At 46.9% G+C, this 6000-nt stretch overlaps 1 protein-coding gene across 14 annotated transcripts in view; it reads right to left on the reverse strand.

Moving 5' to 3' along the window:
* Mical (Molecule interacting with CasL) overlaps positions 1–6000 on the reverse strand; it is a 188814-nt gene that overhangs the window by 47516 nt on the left and 135298 nt on the right. The window contains exon 1 of one of the 14 annotated variants that reach the window (XR_015190966.1): positions 4166–4185. The exons of the other annotated variants lie outside the window; for them this stretch is intronic. The gene's annotated coding sequence lies outside the window, so the exon portion shown is untranslated. Of the gene's footprint in view, positions 1–4165; positions 4186–6000 lie in introns of those variants that run through there. 14 annotated transcript variants of the gene reach the window in all.

Below are 6000 nucleotides of genomic sequence, written 5' to 3' on the forward strand. Positions count from 1 at the left end.
AGCATAGACACCCATACACAAAAGCACACGGACACAGAGACAAAAAAGGTGCACTCACTCACACAAACATATCACAAACACTCACTCACTGCACTCACTCACACAAAGAAACATATTACACTCACTCGCACACACACACACACACACACTAACACACACACACACACACACACACACACACACACACACACACACACACACACACACACACACACACTCTCTCTCTCTCTCTCTCTCTCTCTCTGTCACACACACACACACACACACACACACACACACACACACACACACACACACACACACACACACACACACACACACACACGAGGCAGAGAGGAGATGAAACAAGATGAATGGAGAACGCAGACGTAGACCGAGACAGAAATCAGTTCACTAATTCCAACACTGACCACATAACGACGATTACGAGTGAAAGCTGCAATATCTCTCAACCATTGCTTTTTTTTCTCACTCGTACTGCTACGGTCAGGTAAGTGTGAAAGCGTGATCATTACAGCTAATACGAGACAGTACGAGAGCCAGGGTATCTAGGGCGGGAGTGGAAGGGTGAGGGTGTGGGTGTGGGTAAGGGTGAGGGTGTGGGCGAGGATGAGGGTGGGAGTGGGGGTAGGGGGGTTGGACTGTAGTTTCCTCATCTTGAAAGTTACTACTGCGTTAAACAGCTAACCGTGTGAACCTGTGGATGAACTCACCGTTGATAAGAATGATGGTGAAAAATGCTAGATCAGAGATGATGATGATGATGATGATGATGATGATGAAGACGATGATGAAGATGATAATGATGATAATATGATGATTATCATAACATCAATAAAATAATAGAGATAATTCTATTAACGATGATGATAGCGATGACAATGATGGTACTGAAAACAATGCACATGAAAAAAAACAAAATAAGAACGACAACAAACACGAAAGAATAAAAATAAAAACACAAGGGGGGGGGTCTCTAACATAATCACAAACCGTCACACACAAGTCACCTATTCCCTCAGCCATCCCTAAAAGCCTACCGACCGTGCCACGTCCTTAATTCTCGTTCTTCCTCCGACCCCTCCCCCTACCCCTACCCCTACGCCCACCCACCCTTGCTCCTCCTCCCTACTCAGATTCAAGAATATTAAGTCATATAAGTTGCTAACGGGTGGTTTCTTTATTCTGGGGTCTGGGTCTCCCCCCCCTTCCTCCTTTTCCTTCCTCCCTCCCTTCCCCCCCACACCCTACTACCCTAACCACCTACCACCTTCCTTCCCCACTTCCGCGCCTGTGGTCCCCCACCCACTTCGGCCTTCATCCCCACCACACCCCCCCCCCCCCCCCCCTTCCCCCCCTCCCCTTCCCCAACCCTCAACACTCTCTTTATCATATGTCAAATAAAAATAGAGATATATAATAATTAACGATGATGATAGATGATGGTGATGAAACTGAAAAATGACACCAAACAATGAAAAAAAAACAAAAAAAAAATATAAAATAAAAGAAAAAGATCAGAAAAAGACTAAACAAGGGGGGGGTAAAAATAACATACAAACAAATCACACACACAAGACACCCTACCCCTAATTTCCCTATTTCCCTCCCTACTCCTACCGTTTATGGCCCTCCCTCCCCTACCCCCGACCCCCCCCCCCCCTACCCCCCCCCCCCCCCCCCAACCCCCCCCCCCCCCCCTCCTAAATCCTCCCGAAGAACAAAATAATTAAGTTACGGGTGGTCTTTAATGGTCCTTCCTCCTTCCCTCCTCCCCTTCCCCCCCCCCTTCTTCCTCCCCCTCCCCCCTTCCTCCCCCTCCCCCCCCCACACTACCCCCTCCCTCCCTTCCCCACCCATCCCACTCTTCCCTACACCTTCCTCCACCCCCCACACCCCCACCCCTTCCCCCCCCCCCCACTTCCCCCCCCCCACCCTCCCTCCCCTTCCTCTACACCTTCCCCTCATTCCACCCCCCACTCACACCTTACCCCTCTCTACTCACCCCACCTCCCACCTCCCCTCCTCCTCTTCCCCACCCTTTATCCCCAACCTCCCCCCCTTCTCACCCCCCTCCTCTTCCCTCTATTACCACCCCCCACCCCCACCCCCTCCCCCTCCCACCTCCTCCCCCTCCCCCCCCTCCCCCCCTACCCCCCCCCACCCCTCCCTCCCCCCCCTCTCCCCCTCGCTCCTCCCCCTCCCTCCCCCCTCCCCCCCTTCCCCCCCCCCCCCCCCCCCCCCCCCCCCCCCCCCCATTCCCCCCCCCCCCCCACTCCCCCTCCCCCTTACCCCCTTGCCCCTGCCCCCCCCCCCCTCGCCCGCTCCCCCCACCCAGCCCCACCCCCACCCCCACCCCCTCCCAACCCGACGTTTGCGGGACCGGAATCGTCGTCCAGAAGAAGCGGCTCCGAACTCACACCTATTTAATTAACGAGTGTACGTACGTCCGTCTCCCTACCTCTTCCGACCTCATCGACGCGATAACACAATCGAAGCGGGAGACTGCTTGTCGGATTAGTGTCTGTCTGGCGAGTTGTGTCTGTTGCTTGCCGGATTACTGTCTCGCTATCTGTTTTCTTGCTTTTGTGTTTTAACTTCCTATTTCTTTGTTTGTTTTATACTGTCGGTCTCACTGTCCGCATGCCTGTCTCCTTGTCTGTTCCGCTTGTCTGCTCTGAAGGTTTGCTTACATTCTGTCGTGCTTGCTTGCTTGCTTCCCATCCCACCTGCCCTACCTGCCTGCCTGCCTGTATCTCTACTTCTCTTTTACTCCACATAGAGTCTTATTTCTGCCATCAGTTGCTTGCGCCCACGCTATGCAAATCCACTGCAAATCCTCTTCATTTTTCAGCGACAAGCAGAAGAGTTGCACAAGTCTCCTGCATGCAAGATGGAGGATTGAGGATTCGGATCAGCCGATTGCGAGCAAGCACAGCAGTTGGAAACACGATACCATTAACGAGACTTTACGAACCGACCGACGACGAGGAAGTCACGTGCATTTGCATAATTTGCATTCAGCCGACATCACGCGGCAGGATCACTGAATACTCTTAAAATAACTACCCTTGTACTGACGCCCCCATTTGCCTCAATTCTAGTAAGAAAATAAAAAATAACAAAAATTATATAGGTGGTTCCGGCATATTTTACTTACCGGGTCATAATGAAAATTACCATAATCAAAATCATAATCATGATAAAAAAAAAACACTCGACAAGCATACAGCCGCGCCCTGGTTCGAGAACAGTCTAAACCCTTATTCAGCTTAAAACTGTGCAAAGTGTGCATGCACGATTAAACCCAGGACTGCGTATGCAAAACTCCAGAAAACTCTTTAACGCCATGTTAAAATTTCCTACTCTCGGATAGCGGTTGCAAAATCTGATTGCACAAGTGTTGAAAGGGGAGACGGGGGCTTGCATAAATTCGCAATAAAGCTTACCAAATTGCATTAAAAGTAACTTTAGCGCCAGATAATCCTTACCATTATCTATATGATTAAAAAGGAAAAATATAAAATTCGAATGCAGAAGAATTTCCTCCATGTGCAAAATAGTGCGCATAATCTACCTGACAAAGCACAACATTGATCACGTGTTAAACGAACAAAACCAAACAATGGAATCATTCTCTTATATAAAAAAAATCACTTACTATTAGTGACACACATAAAAGGAATCCAAAACCATTTATAACATACATTATATCCAAAAAACAACAACTATAATGTTACATATCCTTCACTTACCACAGGACGAGCATAAGGATATCAACCACACGTAGCACACGGCACCATAACACACAGCACTTATCCACTGACAACGGCGCTAGAAATACGTAGAGATAAACATCAGCGCAACACAATAACCACACTAATCGCAAGAGAATAAATGCACAGAATAGCACACAAACGTATCCAATAGCACTACGACACTTGCGTCATACTCATCACAGTAATAAACGCGTCACTTGCACCATCGCAGCAGCACTTGAACTACACTCATCACAACAATAAAATAAAAATAAAAAGTTATCGTCCAGAATACTACACCACTTATAAAAGTACAATCACATTCCAACCCCACAAACCACAGTACAACTCACTCAAATAAACAAACACCCAATCAAAACACAACCGACGCAGGATCCCTCCCCCACCTTTTGACGAGCCGATCACCACACACACACTACCGCCCTCGGTTCCTCTGCGCCGCGTTATAACCGACTGCTTACGTCGGAGGGCCTCGAAGCCAGCCAACGTTACACAAGCCGAGCAGTCACCCTACCATACCTTCCCTCACACTAATAATCTGCTCCACCCTAGCCTAGCCCCGGCCGCAGCTGACGCACTCTAATCACCCTCATCACACTTAGGGGAACCCCGCCCATCTCTACGCCTCTTGGGTCAGGCTGTCCGGCGGCTCTACTATCTCACTGTTATATAATCCCATGATTGATTGATATCACTGTACAGTTACCGAGATTGGTGACCGAAATTCCTTGAAGTTCATGGTAAATAACTGGATGTTAAGAAAATAAACAAAATAATAATCATATCCTAGTATCAACCGTGCGAGGGCAACTCCATTACGATTGTGATATCAATGACAACTTTCTTTAAAAATCAAATTCAAAAAGGTTCTGCGCGACCGCAATTACTACGCTACACGCAAAAAAAAAATCCCGCATGACAACAACGTTAAGAACACAAAACCAAGAAAAAACGTAGAAAAAATATAAAGTGAAAACAAAAGCACAAACAGGCGAGCTTTTGTCTTCTTTAAGAATAAATAAGAAACGTATTTGTTTTGTATCATCGTAATCCATTCCGTCAACAGATAATAAGTGGAGGCCGGAGGAATGGGCGCCATGCCACCTGCGCCGTCAGTTATTACACACGGAGGTCGTGATCTGTATACGGGCCTACAACTGTTTTTTTTTTCTTTCTCTCTTCTGTTTATTCTACTGATCTTTTCTCGTCTTTCTTCTCCTTTACTTTTTCTTCTTCTTCTTTTTCTTTCTTTCCTTTCTCTTTTTCATTCTCCTCATTTCCTTCTTGTCTTTCTCCTCTTCTTGACTGCTTCTCATCTATATTTCATTTCTCACCGCCACACAACCAAGACCATGTTGATATCATACTTCCTCTACATTCCTTCCAAATTTCCCTACTTCCTCCACTTCCTTCCAACCCTCCCCCTCTTCCCTCCATTTCTTCCAACCCTCCCCCTTTTCCTCCCCATTTCTTCCGATCCTCCCTTCCTTCCTCCTCCCCTTTCTCTCGCCTACTTTCCCGTCCAAGCCCCTGGGGAGCGGAAGTACCGAAAGCCACCATACAAGGAAGACACCTATTACGCTCAAACTCCCCACCGAGACCGCGGCCGATCCATCCCACCTCCCAAAACACGTGCGCAAAATGTAAACAAATCGGCGTGACATGTGAGGGACGGCAGGAGGAAGTGTCGTTTTCAAATTATTATGATTGTTCTCATTATTATATATTTTTTTTAGGGGAAAGGGGGTAGGATTCGTGCCCCCCCCCCACATATACGGGAAGAATGACTTGGAATAATAGCTCTAGAGAACCGGCATGTCCAACGAAAAGGCATACAAATCTGAAAAAGTGACGCATTCAATACGTATGCATATCTGCACAATGGCGATAACCAAACCAATATAAAAATACAAACAATAAACAAATCAACAAAACAAAACAACAAAAAAATACAAATAACACATAAACAGCAAAACCATAACCAAAAAACAAAACAAAACAAAAAACAAATCAACAAACAGGTCAAGGCGCACACAAAAACCTCAAAAAAAGAAACGGAATCAAAATCTCGAAGAAAAAAATATGAAAAGTGGAGGAAAAAATGAACAGTTCTCTCTCCGCCCCCTAATTAACATGATTAAATTCCTTTCCCTTCGTCCATTTTTTCTTGCCTTCGCTACACGCTCTCTATGCATATTAATGAGGTTCCTGCCTAATAACC

This window comes from Penaeus japonicus, unplaced genomic scaffold, assembly GCF_977035675.1.
Source record: "Penaeus japonicus unplaced genomic scaffold, GWHDUDI00000001_assembly GWHDUDI00000004, whole genome shotgun sequence".
In the NCBI taxonomy this organism is placed as follows: Eukaryota; Metazoa; Arthropoda; class Malacostraca; order Decapoda; family Penaeidae; genus Penaeus; species Penaeus japonicus.